The following is an 18,868-nucleotide window of genomic DNA, read 5'->3' on the forward strand; positions in this document are numbered from 1 at the left end:
TTTTGGTTCATTATGTTATAAAATCACCATATTAGATGATATTATGTTCTTACACGTAAGTAATCAACAGTCGGTAACCCATACTAATGGCAAAGGTATTTTTTAACGTATGTAGAGAAGAAACCGATAGATTTAAAAACTAAAATTTAAAGTCGTGAAGGCGAGCTTTCAAAACATTTCAACTGTTGCCTCTGCCAAGTCTTTATAGTTTAAAAATAACTATAAATAATAATGTTGTATATCTAGATGTGCCTTGACTAACAGCCGGGATGTTCAATCATACGAAACTAGAGACAGAGATTACTACCTGACTGGAAAATGCTGGATGGTAGCTCATGAGTGCTTGCTTCCACAGTCTTACCAAATTAAATAAAAAAAAGTGCCTAAGCTCAAGATGTTTAATGTTCATTTGAAATGCTGTTTAGGAGCAAATGCATTTTATTTTGTAAACAAGTTTACATGGTACATGACTGAGCAACTGCACAATCATAACAATGACTCCTGAACTAAAGTGGGAAAATTGGCGACTAAATTTGCAGAAAGAATATTTAAATATATGTCTAAAGGAGAGTTCAGTGTGGTATGAATGGTTAAATTGTTGAATATTGACGTTTGCTCTATGAATGTATTTTGTCAATGCAATAAACACTTGATTATTGATTAACTTGACAGTTGTGATGAGTGATGTATTGTAAAGGACTAGAAATGACACGATTTTCCTTGGTGACCTTGATTTTTCACATGGTTCTGTCTCTGTCTCTTAGCAGCGTAATTGCCTGTACAGTGGTCTTGTAGATAGCATATATCAGCGCGACACGTCACAGTGTGTTTATTTCGAATAAAAAAACAAACAAAAATATTGTTTAAATAATTGTAATATTAAAAATAACAAACTTTAATTTATAAAGGACAATGTAAAAATTTGTATGAGATTGTTGCACGCCATACTAAAGTAAGAGAAAGTAGGTATACTTCATACAGAACAAGTTTGAAAAGTTTCAGAGATCTGCAGCAAGATTGCAGCACGTGACAGGCGAATTAACAGAAAATTTCAGCGTTGGTAGTGCAACTGTCCAAACAATACCTCAAGTTATGGTGAGTGATACCCTACTGTCCTAAAGTAGCTTGCATCGAACATGTTAATGAACATTCAAAAGTATGGACTTCTTTGAGTTCATTGCCTACTTTATTGTATGTTTAATTGCTGATTGCATGAATGGGAATCGTGAAAAGGGGAGTGGAACAGTCATGTTACCAAAGTATATTGATTTTTCATTAGTTCGCAGTTAAACTTTAACTGATAAATATGGAGTTACTGAAGTACAGTTATCGTGCTTCTCTTGCCAACAAATGTGAAGGATATCATAAGTTATAAATAATGCATAAAAACCAAAAGTTCATGTGGATGAAATAAAAGTTTACCAAACGTATAAGTTTTGTTTTACACTATCAAAATAACTTTCTTAATCAATTAATGAGACTGGAACATTTCAGAAGAAATTGAAATACTCTTTATTTCTAGTAGCTTTTTATTTGTTAAAACAATTATAATCTATCTCTGGTCAAATGAAACTTTTAATTCTCTGGTCAAAAATGTTAATTCAGCTACAAAATAATTGTAAATAACTGCAAGTTATTAAAGTCGTTATGTTGTCTAAAATCAATTATGGAATAAGGTATTATAGTGCATAAAATTACTAAGGCAAGGAGTGAAACAAAGTATTGCAATATTTATAAAAGTGAAATGAAATTCTTTGAGAGAGAAACCTGAATAAAATCTATATATAGCCTATACAGGTATGTCGTTATTGGGAACAATTTAACAAATGCTATAAGGTTATCACAACATGCATACAAAATATCTTAAAATACTTAATGATTTATTTTTATTTTTAAAGATTGTTCAACTTCAATACATGAAAAAGTTAAAGGTTCTTTACCGATTTTTTGTAAACATTGGCAAGTGATCGCACAATTTAGGCCCCAAATAAAAAAACCATTTTTATAACAATGAATTTCTAGCCCTAACAGGTGTCATCATTCTTATCTGTCCGGTAATGTGCATCCAAGGATGTTCATCGACACCGCACATCTATTTCCAATGACAAGAAAAAGCATTTTTTTAAACTTTGAAAACAAATAAATGGCAAGGGGGCAAAATTTCTAGCTTGTAAATAATGGAAAAGATAGTTCTATATTTTTTCTAAATATCAGCCTAATGAATAACTTCTGAATTCTCACAATAGACTTGACATAAGTGACATAAGTACTGCCCCAACAAGATAGATTATCGCTCCATAAGATATACCATTTTCAATGTATAAATGCATGATATATTATAATTAATACTTTATTAGAATAGATTTATAAAAATATTAAATATTTGTAATAAGATCTTTACACCAAATATTTGTTAAAGTAACTATAATCTATTTTGGGCCTAAACTTAATTGTTCAAAAATGGCTCCATTTAAATTACGACAAAATATTTTGTCTCCAAAACATTTTCAAGTAGGCATTACATGATGAGGTGGTTACATCTTTATCAAATCATACACAAAGATGAGATACAGAGTGAGATATCAGTGAACAATGAATATATATATAATAGGCTTTGTTAGTTACAGAAACAATTTATTATGTTGCTGCAGTAAAGATAATTTTACTGAAGGAAACAGGATTTTTCCGGACATTTGCCATCGTTCAGTGAAACAAGAAAACAGTAACACTACGTTTCGAGATCTGCAATCTGATCTCTTCTTCAGGTAAAGAACTAACCTAATACATAATTACAAATTAGGTTAAAATAAACAAATCTTACTAAAGCGTTGTGGCACGCCTAAGTCAGGAATCACAACCTACATGTTGTTTGTCAACTTCACTAACACTAAAGACATGCACTTAATACAAAACTATACAAAACACTAATCATTAACTAAACTATGGAATACAGGTCACAATACGTCTTCACTCGTCTACTAACCACCTACGACTGACCAGAAGGACTAGCCAATGGTAATCGTGACGGCTGGCTAAAACAAGATGGCGGAAATACAAGGGAAGGGGAACAGGAATGGGCCCTTTCGTTATTATTGGTTCATGCGAGATGAACTTCTTAAAACCATATTGTGACTCCGCATTGGTTTATTACAAATATCCGATCCGTTTGATACTTTTGGTTTTCTCTTTAGTTCATTTTTTAGAATTGGCAACCAAAGCGGCCTAATCTCGACTGATGGTTGACTGATTGGTTGGTCTGCCAATTTAATGTATGTTGCCTCAATTAATTTCCTTTTGAAGAAATGTGGTTCCCGATGTATTATGTGGGCTTCATCCCAATTCATATGATGGTCTTCGGACCAACAATGGTGTGCAATTTTTGACTTTTCTGTGAAACCCTTTCTCGTGTTTTCTTTGTGTTCTTTTATCCTTACGTTTAGTGGTCTTTTTGTCTCGCCTATGTATTCCCTATTGCAGCTACATTTTATACTGTAAACACAGTTTTTGGAATCCTGTGTGCCATTTTTTGGTTTTGTTTTTACGAGACTTTGTCTAAGAGTGTTGTGTGTTTTAAACGCGGTTCTAATGTTGTACTTTCTACCTACTCTTCTAATTTTCTCCGATAATCCCGGCACATAAGGGATTGACATAAACGCAAATTTATCACAATTCTGTTTTTCTGACTCAGGAATGATTCTTCTGGTTCGTTTGCACTTATTAATTACTAATTGAGGGTATCCATTGCTTCTGAGATCCGATTCAATTTTCTTAAATTCTTCTTTTAGTCCATCTTTATCTGAGCACAAGCTCTTTGCTCTATCAAACAACGAGTAGGCTACTCCTTCTTTGACAGATTTTTGATGGTTGGATTGATAATTTAAATATTTTCCTGTGTGTGTTATCTTTCGAAAAACAGTTGTCTTAAGGACATCCCTATCTCTTAATACACACACATCCAAAAAGGGAAGCTTGTTTTGGACTTCCACTTCCATTGTGAGGCAGATGGAAGGAGAAATACTATTAATGTGATTCAAAAAATTATTTAATTCAATGTCTCCATGAGAAAAAATAACAAAGGTATCATCCACATACCTCCACCAAATCTTCGGTTTGAACTGAGCTGAAGCCAAAGCTTTTCGCTCGAATTCCTCCATAAAGATATTGGCGAAAATAGGAGACAGCGGAGAACCCATTGCCATCCCCTCATCTTGACGGTAAATTTTACCCTGTAACTCAAAATAATTGCATTGAGTGCATAGTTCTAACAGTTCCATAATTACTGGCACGGGAAGTTTAGTTCTATCCTTTAATGTTTGGTCTTCTTTGAGACGTGATTTAATAATTCCGAGAGTTTCTGGAACTGGTACATTTGTAAATAGACTTTCGACATCAAAACTTACCAGTTTGTCAGTTTCAGTCAACTTTAGGGATTTTGACTTCTCTACGAAATCCCTGGAATTTTTGATGAAAGAGTCAGTTTTTCCTACCAATGGCGTTAAGATGTCCAAGAGGACTTTAGACAATTCCCTGCAAGGTGAATCACGAGAACTAATGATGGGCCGGAGAGGGATGGTAGGTTTGTGGATTTTGGGAAGGCCATACATATGGGGGATTTTGGAGTGGTGAGGAGTTAATTTAGATCTAAATTTATCTGAAAAAAATTCTTTATGTTTTCTTAAGGTGTTTGCTACTTTGCGTTCAAATGAATCAGTCGGGTCTTTATTTAAAACTGTATATTTGCCAGTATTTAAAGTTTCCGCAATCTTTTCTTTATACGCTACTGAGTCAAGTACCACAGTAGCGGTGCCTTTGTCGGCAGGTAAGATTTTGACCGTGTCGTCTTTCCCAAGGATCGACCTGGCCTTTTTCTCCTCTATTGTCAAATTGGGTTTTGTGGGAGGAATTTTTCTGAGTAAAAGACTGGCCTCACAACGAAACCGGTCACCCTGTTCCTCAGGTACCTGAAGAAGAGATCAGATTGCAGATCTCGAAACGTAGTGTTACTGTTTTCTTGTTTCACTGAACGATGGCAAATGTCCGGAAAAATCCTGTTTCCTTCACAATCCTTCCATCGTCAAAAATAACCTTCAAACAAAGAATAATTTTACTATGGTGTATTGCAGTCATTGTTGTAAAAATTTAATCTGAGATAAAAATATATTACATTTTCTTATTTATTTTAAAATGATAAGTTATGCATAAAATTACTTTGATTTTCCATTAAACAAAATATATTAATTAAAAAAATGTTAATGTTTTATCTTTACTAAATATTTGAAGAACGACTAACCTGTCTTGGAGCTATTGAGTGTTTCGTTCAAGTAGTACTTCATTTAAAATTACAGTACAATATTACTATTTAGTAACTATGAAACATGTATGATATAACGTAGGATATAAAGTCACAAAAATCAATTCTGGGATTAAGTATTGTGACTAGTAATCTAAGTAACTTTTAATGTATGTTAATACAAATAAATTGAAGTTCTAAAAAAGGAAGTTTCAGTTTACAGTAAGCACATTGGATACCTGTGCTTGGAATGAAAATAAATAAACGTATGCTATTGTGTTATCGTAATGAACAATGCGTTTAAAATGGTGTAATTACAGTCTATATTGCATGAATTAAATGTAGAATGAAGATAAAAATAACTTTCTGATTTTTTAAAGTACAGCTTATATCTCAATACCCGGAATATTCTTTTAAATATAATTTCTTCAAGAAAGTCAATGATGACAAAAAATAAAATATATTTTTTGTTTTAAAACTGTAACAAAACCTAAAATTAGACATAACATTAGGTCCAGGCAATTTGGGAAAAAATCATCCAATCCTCAACACAGGAAAACTATTTACTACTTTTCTCTATAACTGGATATTGCCTTTTTAGCTGTCTGTATGTTGATTGAAGCTGTAATTGACTGGTATTTTGTATTACTTAAAACAATGTTTTGTTTATAAAATGGTCAACATAAAAAACTCAAAATGCGTCAGGGATGAGAAAATATATATAGCCTATGTGTGTATATAGGCTTATTGTTTATAAATTGATTACACTGTTTATCGTTTAAAATTATACATAATTTTATGTTATAGTTCTCATTTTATGAGGAATGAAGTATAATAAATAAATAATTATAAGAGCAACAACCAATAAATAATAATATCTACATAAAAAAACAAGTAAGTCTGAAAAATTAGGGTTTTGTCTATTGTTATGCAATGTTAAATTTCAATTATTTTAACCTATAGTTATTGTTAACCGGTTACTTATAATTTTCCCATTATTGATTTATTTTTTTCAATAAGTATTCAACTGGAGCCTAGGACCTACACACTTAAATCACTTTATTCAAGTTGTTTAAACATTGAATGCTTACAAGATGTGATAATTAAGTTACAAAATTAATATAAATTGAAAAACAAAATATTAATAAGGTAACGATATAGAAACAAATTTCACTCAAAGTACCAATGTGCAAACATATATTGAAAATTACATTTTTATTTCAGAAGCTATCCTAGTAGTCATTAAAATGACCATTAATGTTTTGTGTTTAAGAACTCCTAATACGGTATGTATTTTGCAACTTTTGATTAAATTTAAAATTCTGTTTTCTTATTGGTTAATGGTAGAGTTGAACCATGATAATCATTTGCATAGTGAGATAAGCGTACCTTTTCTCAGAGTGACTGTTGATTCAAATGATTTTATACAAACCATTCAACATACCAGTAATAAGCTACGTACCAAAATTTAGATAACTACAGTTAGCTAGAAAGCTGTTAAAAATGTAATAATAAATAAGATTTTGCTTAAGAAAAATATGCTTCCATACTATAATAATAATATAAGTTACACACCATACAAAAACTACATGCTGATACAGTTTTACCAAAGAAACTATATATTGATAGGCATCCACAATTTTCGGGATTAGTAAATTAAAGCAAGCATGCAGCATAATTAACAATTCTGAAAAAACAATCACTTTATATTTTTGAAACGACAAGTAATTTCTAATTTTTTTAATATTGATAAGTTGTCCAAAACAGGACAATTTCATAGTTCTAATGCAAGAAACAGAGAAACTCTGTTACCCACAGACCATTTGAATTAAACAAAACACTATATTTAGGTTTGTGAATGTTTAAGAAACAGTTAGTGTACCTAACTGAACTAAAAAGTGGCCAAAATCCAACAAATTTATTTAAATAGCTCTAAATAGCTTTCTACTCTAGCAAGCCTTGTACATATTAAGGGAACACCTTATAAATTGTTTTTACTGTAAATAATTTTTAGTGTTTTATCAAATTAAAACAATGAACTTTTTTAACATCTTACATTTCACTTTTTCAATTTAATAATGTTTTGAAACCAAATGGGTAGGGTATGATAAGCGGACCCGGTTTTTTATATCGAAATTGGCAAACGATATTACTTAATCATAACCATCGTTATAATCAATCGATATTGATTAATTATTTTGAATTATTAACTTAAATAGTCTATATCAACAGTTGTAAACACTTTAAAATAATACATGTAGGGTAATATTTAAATTTTACATAAGTAATTTTATTAATTAAAAATGGCAGTCAATTTTAGAAAACTACAAGACATTGCTTTGAAAGATGATAAGACATAAATAAAATACCGGGTGCTTCAAAAAAATGTATACGCACTTTAAACTATCATAGTTTTCCCGCTCTACAAGGCTAATGTTATATTTCTTCGCCAGGTGGCAGCATAATCGTCCCTTTATGTTATATTGTTAGTTGGAATTTGTAATATCAACATGGTGGACGTACGTTTGAGTTTTGAAGAACGTAAGCAGGTTATTAAGTGGTACTGGAAGTTTGAGAATGTAAATGAAGTTCAAAGACAGTGGAGAAGGGATTATGATACAGAACCACCTTCAATATTAACAATTACACGCATACGAGACAAATTCGAAGTTCATGGAACAGTGTGTGATGTGCATAAAGGTCATTCAGGTCGACCTCGAACAGCTACAAGTGATGAGTCTTCAACAGCAGTCTTGGAACTGTTTCAACGCTCTCCTAACAAATCTTCAAGGCAAGGGGCACGTGAAAGTGATGTAAGTGCTAGCAGCGTGCTACGCATTCTGAAGAGAGGCAAGTATCGTGTTTACATTCCAAGGCTGGTGCAACAGCTAAGTGACGACGATCCAGATCGAAGGTTGCAATTTTGTGAATGGGTTCAGGAGATGGTGATACGTGAACCGGAATTTATGGGTAGCATCATTTGGTCGGATGAAGCCCAATTCAAACTTAATGGAACTGTCAATAGGCACAATTGTGTTTACTGGGCTGAAGACAATCCTCACATTACAATTGAAAAAGCTGTAAATTTGCCTGATGTAAATGTGTGGTGCGGTTTGTCTTCAAGGGGACTCATTGGACCTTTTCGATTTGAAGGTACTGTAACTGGTATTAATTACCTAACAATGCTTGCTGATTCCATATTTCCTGCCATTCGTGCATTATACGGTAATGATAATTTTTATTTTCAACAAAATGGTGCCCCGCCGCACTATCACAGGGACGTACGAGCTTACCTGGATCAAAATTTGCCGGGCCAGTGGATAGGACGCAGGGGGCCAATCGAGTTTCCAGCACGCTCTCCAGACCTTACACCACTGGATTTCTTCTTATGGGGCACAGTAAAAGATGAGGTGTACAAACGTAAACCACGTAACCTAGACATTCTTTGGAATGAGATTCAAGCTGTGTGTAGAGAAATCTCATTGGACGTTTTGATACGATGTACAGAATCAGTGGTGACTCGTACTCAGAATTGTGTTGATGCTGCAGGTCCCCAATTTGAACAGTATTAACATTTGTTATTTACGTTTCATTTACATTGGACTTTAAGCTTTCTAATTTCCTGAAATTTTACTTTGTAGAACGGTAAATAAATTTTCTATGGAAGTTCAAAGTGTGTATACATTTTTTTGAAGCACCCAGTATATTGTTTTTGTGGCTTCAACATGTTGGACTCGTACCGAAAATCCCATTATGTGAAATTTGTGAGAAATAAACAACTGTAACTGTGAGAGGAGCAAATATGGTCGTCTTCAGTTTTCCTAGTTTTTGTTCTAATAATTTGTTTGATCACTGTAAATATTCATATTTTAATATCGATTGATAGTCTAGGATTTGAGATGCGAATATTAGGTATCGAAGACTACATTCTTCAATATAAAAAAACCGGGTCCGCTTATTGTGCCCTACCCAACCAAATAGCTAGCAACACAGAAATATTGTTGTAAGATATATAATTTTTACTTAACATGTCTCCATGTTCTATAACATGTCTCCATTGTTTTTAGACGGTATTCATTTACAGGATACAACATTTGTTACAAAAAATGTTTATAAATAAGTGATTGAGTATTACCTGAAGATTTTATCAAGTGGAGCCCATGATGAGGGTCTAAGCACTTCACTGGTAATGTCACTCCTTTCCCTAGTAACAAATTAAATTCCTTATCAATGAAACTAGAAGTAATTTCTGGTAGTATGCCTACTCAAGCACACCTTATAAATTGTTTTTTACTATATTTAATTGTTAGTGTTTCATCAAATTAAAACAATTAACTTGTTTAACATCTTATGCTACATTTCACTTTTTCAATTTAACCATTTCCGCCAATTCAGATCGCGTCTGAAAAGTGCCATGCCGTCGGTGACATACGCGTTTTGGAGGTCTATGCATTTTTATTTCGTAATTGTCACGTGACATTATCAGCTACCTCGATATTTTGTTGTTAATTCTTTATGCTTTAGTGTAATCGTACTGTCGTATGCTGGATTCTTCTTCATTATTTTATTTATGTGGTTGTAAATATTATTAGTGTTAGTTGTTACGTGCTTAGCTATTGTGTTAAATAGCTACAATGGCTGACAATTTGCGATCTCACGGGTCTTAAAAATTAATAAGACAATCAATCAATCAATCAATAAATGTTTATTGCAGATACATGATTCACATGTATAGCAACCGTCAATATCAAAGTATCAGAACTAAACTTTTGTACATTCTCACCACATACGAATTACACTCAAACATACAATTCAACATTCACACAACTTTCATCCATTTGCCAATTTTCCACCTACATCGCTGAAGTCAATCTCCTGATTTAGCGATCTCCCAGTCAAAAGCCAAAAACTGGGTAACATTATAAAAAGCTTGCGACGAGTTTTGAGCACCTTGGGTGTTACGGCATTATTTAGCCAATTGGGCAGCTTGTTGATGAAGTGAACACTTGCTTGTAAGGGCAGATGTTCGTAAATTACCGTTCTGAGTCTACCAGTTCGGTAGTTTCTCCTGCGTTTAGTCTCATACGAATGATCGTCTTGGCTAGTAGCCATGATACATAGTTATGTGTCAAAAATTTGAGTTTTTCTCTCGAAACCAATATGCCTTTAGTAATCCAATTGTTTACCCTCTTAGGACAAACTTTGGTGGTTTTTGTAGGGCAACATATATTTAGGTGAAAAGGCAGGACATCGTTAATTTTTTTTTAAATTGCTGTTCTACGGATTCAATTAAATTCATAAAATTCCATTTTTCTTTACAATGTGAAGAGCTATGTTTTCAGGTCTTATGCCTCTTACTGTTTTTGTAATTTTGGGCTCTCTTTTAATTCTCTTTCCACTGACTATGACTTATTGGCCTTAGTGATCCGAGATGGCTGTGTTAACCACGGTTACTGCAATGTTTGGAAGATTAGCAATGACGTTGTCTATGGCTGTCTGAGTTGTTGCAGTTACTTGTGTCGGAGTCGTGATGAACAACTCAAGGCCAAAAGACTTCAACAAATTCACAATATTTTTGGTGGTTGGATGTCTTGTCCATCGCGTTGATGTAGAAGTCACCGGTCAGGACGAATTCGTGTCGTTTGTGGGTCAGGTCTGTAAGTAAGGATTCAAATTTGGATAAAATGTCTTCGTTTCCTCTGGGAGACCTATAGGTTCCAATGACCAAAAAATTTGAATTGTTTGATTGAAGTTTGATCCCGACTGCTTCAAAATCTCGTTCGACTGTTTCCTGTCTTGAAAATATGGAGAATGAGAATTTATTTTTTTTTTTAATACAGTAACGCCTCCTCCTTTGGAGTGGTGTATACAAAAAAACGTTAGCCAATTTGTATTTTTGAATTTTACGGAGGTGAAGATTTTCGTTTTGAAACTCCCTTCGGGTACAACAAGAACATCTGTTTCTTGATATTCACTCATCAGTTGGATTTCACTCATTTTGTTGGTGGCCGATTGGCATTTTGGTGAAGCAGTCGTATTTTGTACTAACCGTTAATTTACTCTGTCGGCTGCTAGTGGAATCCCATCGGACAATACCAATAATGTCCTCATACTAATGTATGGAGCCTCGTTAATAATACATCTAGGGACTGCTGAAGACACTCTGGAGAGAGGGATGATTGGACTAAAGACTATAATGTCATTAGCAAGCAGTAGATAATCCACTACGACCACACTTCCAATAACATTAATGAAGAGACACCAGAACAATGGGCTAAGTGTGAGCCTTGGGAACTCTAGATGGTACAGGAAAAGGTAAGAAGGTAGCACCATCAATCTTGACCACAAGGTCTCTATCAGTTAATTAGCTCCTGGGCCACTCCAATAATGAACCACGAATACCATATCTCTCGTGTTTGGTAAGCAGAATGTGGTGGTTTACTTTGTTAAAGGCTTTGGCGTAGTCAAGGTAGACATGATCCACACAGCAGGAGCTAAGAAATGAGGAAATTATATATATTCCTGGAACGTAAGTAGATTAGTCACCGACCATCATAAATCCATGTTGCTCCTTGATTATGCATTTAGTAAGGTGGAAATGTAAAAAATGTATAATTATGCCTTCAAAACCCTTAGTAAGGGTTGGTTAGATAGATAACAATTGTTCTGTAATTTCTGACACCAATGCATCACGCTGCTTGAGAATAGTTACCATGAAACTTTTCTTCAATCAAGACGGGAAAACTTCTCTTTTCACCAGGGCCCGAAAAGGATGGTTAGATGAGGTTGGTACAGGGTTGCAAACAAACACTATAGGAGGTAGTTCGTTAAGGCCAGCTCCCTTCTTGATATTGCGTTCCTCAAGCTTACTCACAACAGCACCCATTGTTAGGAAATAATTTGAAAGAGACAAGTTCCAGCCAAAGTCAAAAGGTAGTTCTGGAACATCCTGCATCATTGAAGACATAGTAAATGAATCTTGCAAAAATATTACATTTACCAGCTGCATTCGTTACCTCAGTCGAAATGTAACTTAGGAGAAACGATGAAGGAGCGCTTTGAGCTACTTATATGAGTCTAGAAAGATTTCAAATTATTTATTTATTTATTTATTTTATTTACATGCAACAATACAGGTTACACACCCAATTACATTGTGCATGTTTAAATCAAGATGACATGCAATAATATTCACACATTCAAATAAATTCAATCCAGTCCAGTGTTCCACCAAAATAGTTCCATTAAATAGATAATTAAGCCTAAAGATAAATAACAAATACACATATATATATATATATATATATATATATATATATATATATATATATATAAAACAACGTAACTATAATAAAATTATAAACAAAATAACAACAATAATAAATAATCATAAATATTAACAAAGTCAAGATAAGCCATAACAAAAAGAACGCGCGCACGCAGATGTGTGCGTTTTTAATCACGTATACACATCTTAATAAAAATATTGGTAGTGTAGTAATTTGTTAAATGTGTGTATGTAAGGTATTAGATAGTCTAGCTCAGTTTATATCCCTCTGACAAAGTCTTTTGTATTGATTAATACTATGTAAAAATATATCAACCTCCCCAGGCAAAGAATTATGCAATCTCATCATTGTATTCAAAGGTGATGAAAAATGTGCCATTGTACGAGAAAAATTAATGTGAAACAAATTTTGGGATCTATTATAAAATGATGGAGTGTAAAAATTAATTTTTGACAAGCAAAATGAATCCATTACTTCACCTCTCAGCAATTTAAAAAGAAAAAGTAAATTCGCTAATTTTCTACGTTTTTGAAGACTTTCCATTTCAAAAATGCTTAAAAGTTGATTATATGAAATATCGAAGGTAAAGTGACCAGTTTCTTTAAAATATAAATATCGTAAAAACCTTTTTTGTACCTTTTCAATTAAATTAACGCGATTAGCAAAATAAGGATTCCATACTATATTGGCAAATTCTAAATTTGATCGGACAAGTGATATATACAATGTTTTTAAGGTTGAAATTGAATGAAAATTTGAAGACTGTCTAATAATAAATCCCAAGTTTTTGTAGGCCTTATTTACAATAGATGAGATATGAGGATTGAAAGTTAAAGTAGGATCCAAAATTACGCCTAAATCCTTAAATTCAAATACCCTTTCAAGATTACTACCATTTATGGCATAGTTATTCGAAATTGATATCTTTTTCCTTGTGAATGACATTACTTTGCACTTACTAATATTAAAAAAGATCTTATATTTACTAGTCCAATCTACAATTGCATCCAAATCCCCCTGTAATGCGTTGGAATCCTGAGGGCTATTGACTACTTTATAAAGTTTAAGGTCATCTGCGTACAGTAAAATTTGTGAATTTTTTGTGCAGTTAACAATATCATTGATAAACAAATTGAAAAGTACTGGGCCCAAGTTTGACCCCTGAGGAACCCCTGAAGTTACTAAATATTGACTAGAATTGTGCCCCATATAAGAAACATATTGTAACCTATTAGAAAAGTAAGAAAAAAAAATTATGCGGCATGCCTTCCTCTATCTTGTTTATATAGCCTATGTAACATTCACAGGCAAGTACCTTCTATTCCTTTCTCAGTTCACGAAAGTGTTGGAGGTCATTATAATATAAAGTTGTTTTGAACGTTATGTGTGGATTTTTTTCTTGATTACCAATTGTATAAGTCCCGCCCAGAGAAGTTACAAATCCTTTGCAAATCCATGCTGAGATCCTTTCTAAACTTTCTAACTTAGCATGTAAGGATGATATTAAAACCGTCACTAATGGTATTAAGCATATAAATGACAGTATATGGGACAAATTGCTGATTTCGAGCCCCGCATCGCAACTTCTGAAGAGAGGATAGCCAAGTTAAAGGATAATTTCATTACTTTGTCAGAAACTGGGGTTAATTTGGACACAATTACTGAAGATGTTTTTTCCGAAATAACTGATCGTAACCGCCGTGCTCGGAATGTCATTCATACAACATTTCTGAGTGCCCAAACTCCGACATCGTTAAAAACAATGAACATGACAGAATTGTGGCCACTAAAATGTTTTTGACCATTGAGCAAGCCCTTCCTGATTCCCTGGTTCTCTTTCGGTTGATGGGCAAGGAAAAGAATGCCCGACCGCTGAAAATGATATTGAACAGGGAGCATGATGCACGTTTGTTTCTCAAGAACTTTAGTCCTGAAAAGCTCTCACTACTCGACGGTTCGTTCTCAGAAATCACTGTTTCTTGTGATAGAAACCAAGAAGGAAAGGGTCCACTTAAATTCTCTGAGGAAATCACTTCAGGAGCGGATAGATGCTGGTGAGTGGGACCTCTCAATTAAATTCGTTTATGGTGTCCCCAGTATTATCAATAAATCAGTAAAAACTCAAAAACTGCAACTGGAGTTCGGCATTAAACATATACTATCAGAATGTAAATGGCTTGAGATCTAAGCTAAACTTGAAACTGTCTTGAATGTCGAACTTGCCAGTTACGTTCACGATGTGGTGGTACTCACTGAGACCAATCTACTACCGGAGATTCAAGATACAGAACTAGGATTTAGTAATTATACTGTATACATGAAGGACAGGTCTAATGTAACTAGTTCGAAACAGAGCGGAGGTGTCTTGGTTGCTATGGATACAGAGATGCCGTCTTCTTTGATTCGATGTAATACACAGGACATTGAGTGTATCGTTGTTGCCTTCTCCCTTGGCCATGGTTTTAATGTAGTTGTGTCTGGAGTGTATATTCATCCTGCTCAACCCCTCCATGTATATAGGAACTATTGTAAGGTTGTAGAAGAAGTTAAGGCTACAAGAAATAATATAACTGAATCTGTGCTGGTGGGCGACTGTAACCTTCCTAATGTGGATTTGTTAATTCCTACTAACACCATTAAATCGTCCTCGGTGCGTTTGCTAAAGGAACTTGCATCACTGCTTCGTGGTAACCAGTGTAATAGTGTGAAGAATAACCGCTTGGTATTACTGGACTTGGTTTTCTCTTCCATTCCAGATACCGTTGTGCTTGAGGATTGTCACCTACTGGTGAATATTGATCCTCAATATCCGGCCCTAAACGTGAGAGTTCCGTAGCTCAGTTATATTACTCCTTTGCGTCATTGGTATCCAACTTCAGAATATGTGACACGGTAAAACACATTTCTCGATCTTCAGTCGTTGGGATTTCATGAGATGGATTATCTAGAGTACGGACGAAATTTTCAGCGCATTTGGCGAGAGTGTTAGGGACAAAATCTTGGCTCACACTGCTATGAAGAAAATTGTTACTTCCAAATTTCCATGCTGGTTTAAGAAAGAACTAAAGTACTTAACCTTGAGAAAGAAACCACTCCACAAGAAATATAAAACAACTTTCTTTTCCAGTGATTACAACAAATGTTCCCACTTCTGTAATCAATGCAAGCTGCTATCTAATAAATGTTACAGAAACTATATTGCCTTTATTGAAGATAGGCTCAAAAACAACCCTAAGGTTTTCTGGGGTTTAATTAGAAATGCCAACAACTCACCTGCTGCACCCTCGCTATGAGGTTTGGAGATATGACAACTACTGGACCAGCATTAATAAACTCATACTTTGCTCAGTTCTTTTCTTCGTCGTTTTCAAAATCCAACTCCAATCAAAGCAACTTGGTCTTGCCTATCACAGTAGACTCGGAAGACTTAATGGCTGACTCTGATGTCACATTTGAAGAAGCTGAGAAAGCTCTTGTCAATCTTGACGTTTATAAAGGTTGTGGACCGGACTAATTCCCCCGAATGTATTGAAATATTGCAGTCCAGTTGTAACCGGTCTAACCCATAAACTTTTCAGCAAATCACTGCAGAGTGGCGTCTTCCCTGAGGCCCTAAAGCAAAGTTACATTGTGCCAATTCACAAAGGAGGTACTGTTGATAATGTTTGTAATTATCACCAATTGCCATACGGCCAACTTTCGCTAAGGTCTTCGAGAAGCTAGTATTGAAGAAGGTCGATCAAATTCTGACTAAAATAATTGTTCCTCAGCAGCATGGTTTTTTCATGGCAGATCGACCGTCTCCAACCTAGTCGTTCTACAAAGTTACATAGTGGAAGTGTTCAAAAAAGGTGAGCAAGTGGACGCTTTATACCAAGACTTTTCTAAAGCGTTCGATAAGGTTAGCCATCCTCTCCTTATTAGGAAGCTCGAGGCTAGTGGAATGACTGATACTCTTTTGGAATAGTTTGCTAGCTATTTGTCTGATCGCCAATTGTCAGTGAAGTTTGCTTCGTCAGTCTCGGAACCATTCGCAGCAGTTTCTAGTGTGCTCCAGGGATCAAATCTGTGTTCAAAACTGTTTAATATATTTATCGACGATATTGTGTACAATCTGGAAGCAAATACTTTACTCTTTGCCGATGAAATCAAGATCTTTAGGACTGTCAACGCCCTGATGTTTCAACGAGTGCTTAGCAATTACATTTCACAGGGTCAAATCACCTACACATTTCAATTACAGTATTGGTGGTAATGTCATACGACGACCTCCCTCGGTTTGTGATCTGGGTGTGGTACGGACACCGACCTTGAACGCCAACGCTCATATTGCTAAGAAGTGCCTACAGGCCACATGAGTTCTTGGTTTTTTTGACACGATCTGCTAAACCATTTAGTGATCCTGTTACACTAAGAATGTTGTATTGTTCAATGGTAAAGCCGATTGTCGAATATGCGTCTATAGTGTGGTCCCCGCACCTGCAAATAAAATATAACCACAATTCTTTATAAAATCATCAATGGTCTGCTTGATTGCCCTCAGTTGCTGGAACGTGTGTTTTTTAGTCTGCTTTCTCATACAAGATCCAGAGAACTTTTTGGTACATCCCATCATGTGAGTAATTATAAAATGGACATCGCCATGGTCAGGATGCAACGTCTTGGAAACTCATTGCCTGAAAAGGTGGACTTCTTCTTATGTCGGAGGCTACTTTCCGAAGATCAATCATGGACTTTTAATTCTATGGTGATCATTAGCAGCGGTGATCTGTTTGTGTAGATTTCTAATTGGTAGTGCCTTTACAGGGCCACAGTATCACATGCTATCAGTAGTCCTACTGATGTCTCACTGATATCAGAGCCAGTATTGCGAATGGTAGTGCACTTAGAAGACCACATAGGTATTTTAGAGTGGCTGTGATTGTTGCTAATGAATTATTGTTACATAGTTGTTATTCCATGTTGTTGGTATGCAATGGTTTGCTATTGTATGTTGCATGATTGATTTTCTTACTAATGCTTACCGACAATTTACGTTAGTTGTTATGGTTTTTTTTATATTTATTGTATTATTATGGTTATTGTTATATTGCTATCGCATTGTTATTTTTATCGCATTATCACTGTTATCGTATTGCTATTGGTTTTGTATTGATATTAGTTCTTGCATTGATATTGATTTTTAATAAGCTGGATTTAGTTTGGACGTGGACGTGTGTTGTGCACGGTTGCTAGTTGTTATGCATTCCATTGATGTTGTTGATCATTATGGAATGTTGCACCATCTCTTTTGTTAATGCTTACATATATATTTACGTTATTGGTTCTCTGGTTTTTATTATATATAATAAAACACCTCGGAACTATTTTCTTTGCTTCTAGCCCGATCTGTAAACTCTGAATTTTATCTATTAGAGCTGATTGTTGTTATGTAAGCTGAGCGATTGTTGTTAAAGGTTATCTTCAGACTTTAGGTATTCTTCCTCAGTCTGTATAGACCTCTCTATACACCTACCTTAGTTTATATGTTGTGAAATTAAAGGTGAAAATTGTAGGTCATGTGTACTTATAGCTGCCAATAACCAGGCATAGTTTACTGGAGCTAGATTGTTCGATTAAGAATGTCATTTCAATTTTAATATCACCTTTAGAGACAAACAGGGGTCTAACATACAATACTCTAACTCAAAAATGTCCGTGAGATGTATTACCGATTATTGAAGTTACTATAGAATTTCAATAATCTCTTTGCATCAGAAATAAAACAATAATAGCAGTAACAATAATAGATGCCACTATTTACTACAAGAGTTTTATTAGTCTATTTGATAACTATATTGGGAACAATAATAAGTAATTAAATTATGGAGTTTGTTGAAAGATAAAAGAAATAATAAATCAATTTGTCAAGGTAATAAAAAGTTTCTCAGTCCGGAAGCCACAATCGGCCAGAGACAATAAGTTAGTTCGCTGATAAGCGTGAACTCGATTGGCTGTGTGCGGGGGGAGAGCGCTTATCAGTGAAACAGGTTGTCCCAGTTGCTGGAGCTATCGGTGTTTATTGATAAAACTTGATGAAGGTGGTACTAATAGCCGAACATTGAGGTTCTTTATTCCTGGGTCCATTTGGAATCTCGACATATACGGCTTAACCTCAAAATAACCTACTACTACTGCATATGTTATTTTTCGTTAAATTATTAGACTTACATGAATCTAATGTATTTTCTTAAGATATTCACAGTCAAATGAGAAACTATGTCCGGTAAACAAACTACTATAGCAGTGC

This window comes from Homalodisca vitripennis, chromosome X (assembly GCF_021130785.1).
Source record: "Homalodisca vitripennis isolate AUS2020 chromosome X, UT_GWSS_2.1, whole genome shotgun sequence".
Lineage (NCBI taxonomy): Eukaryota > Metazoa > Arthropoda > Insecta > Hemiptera > Cicadellidae > Homalodisca > Homalodisca vitripennis.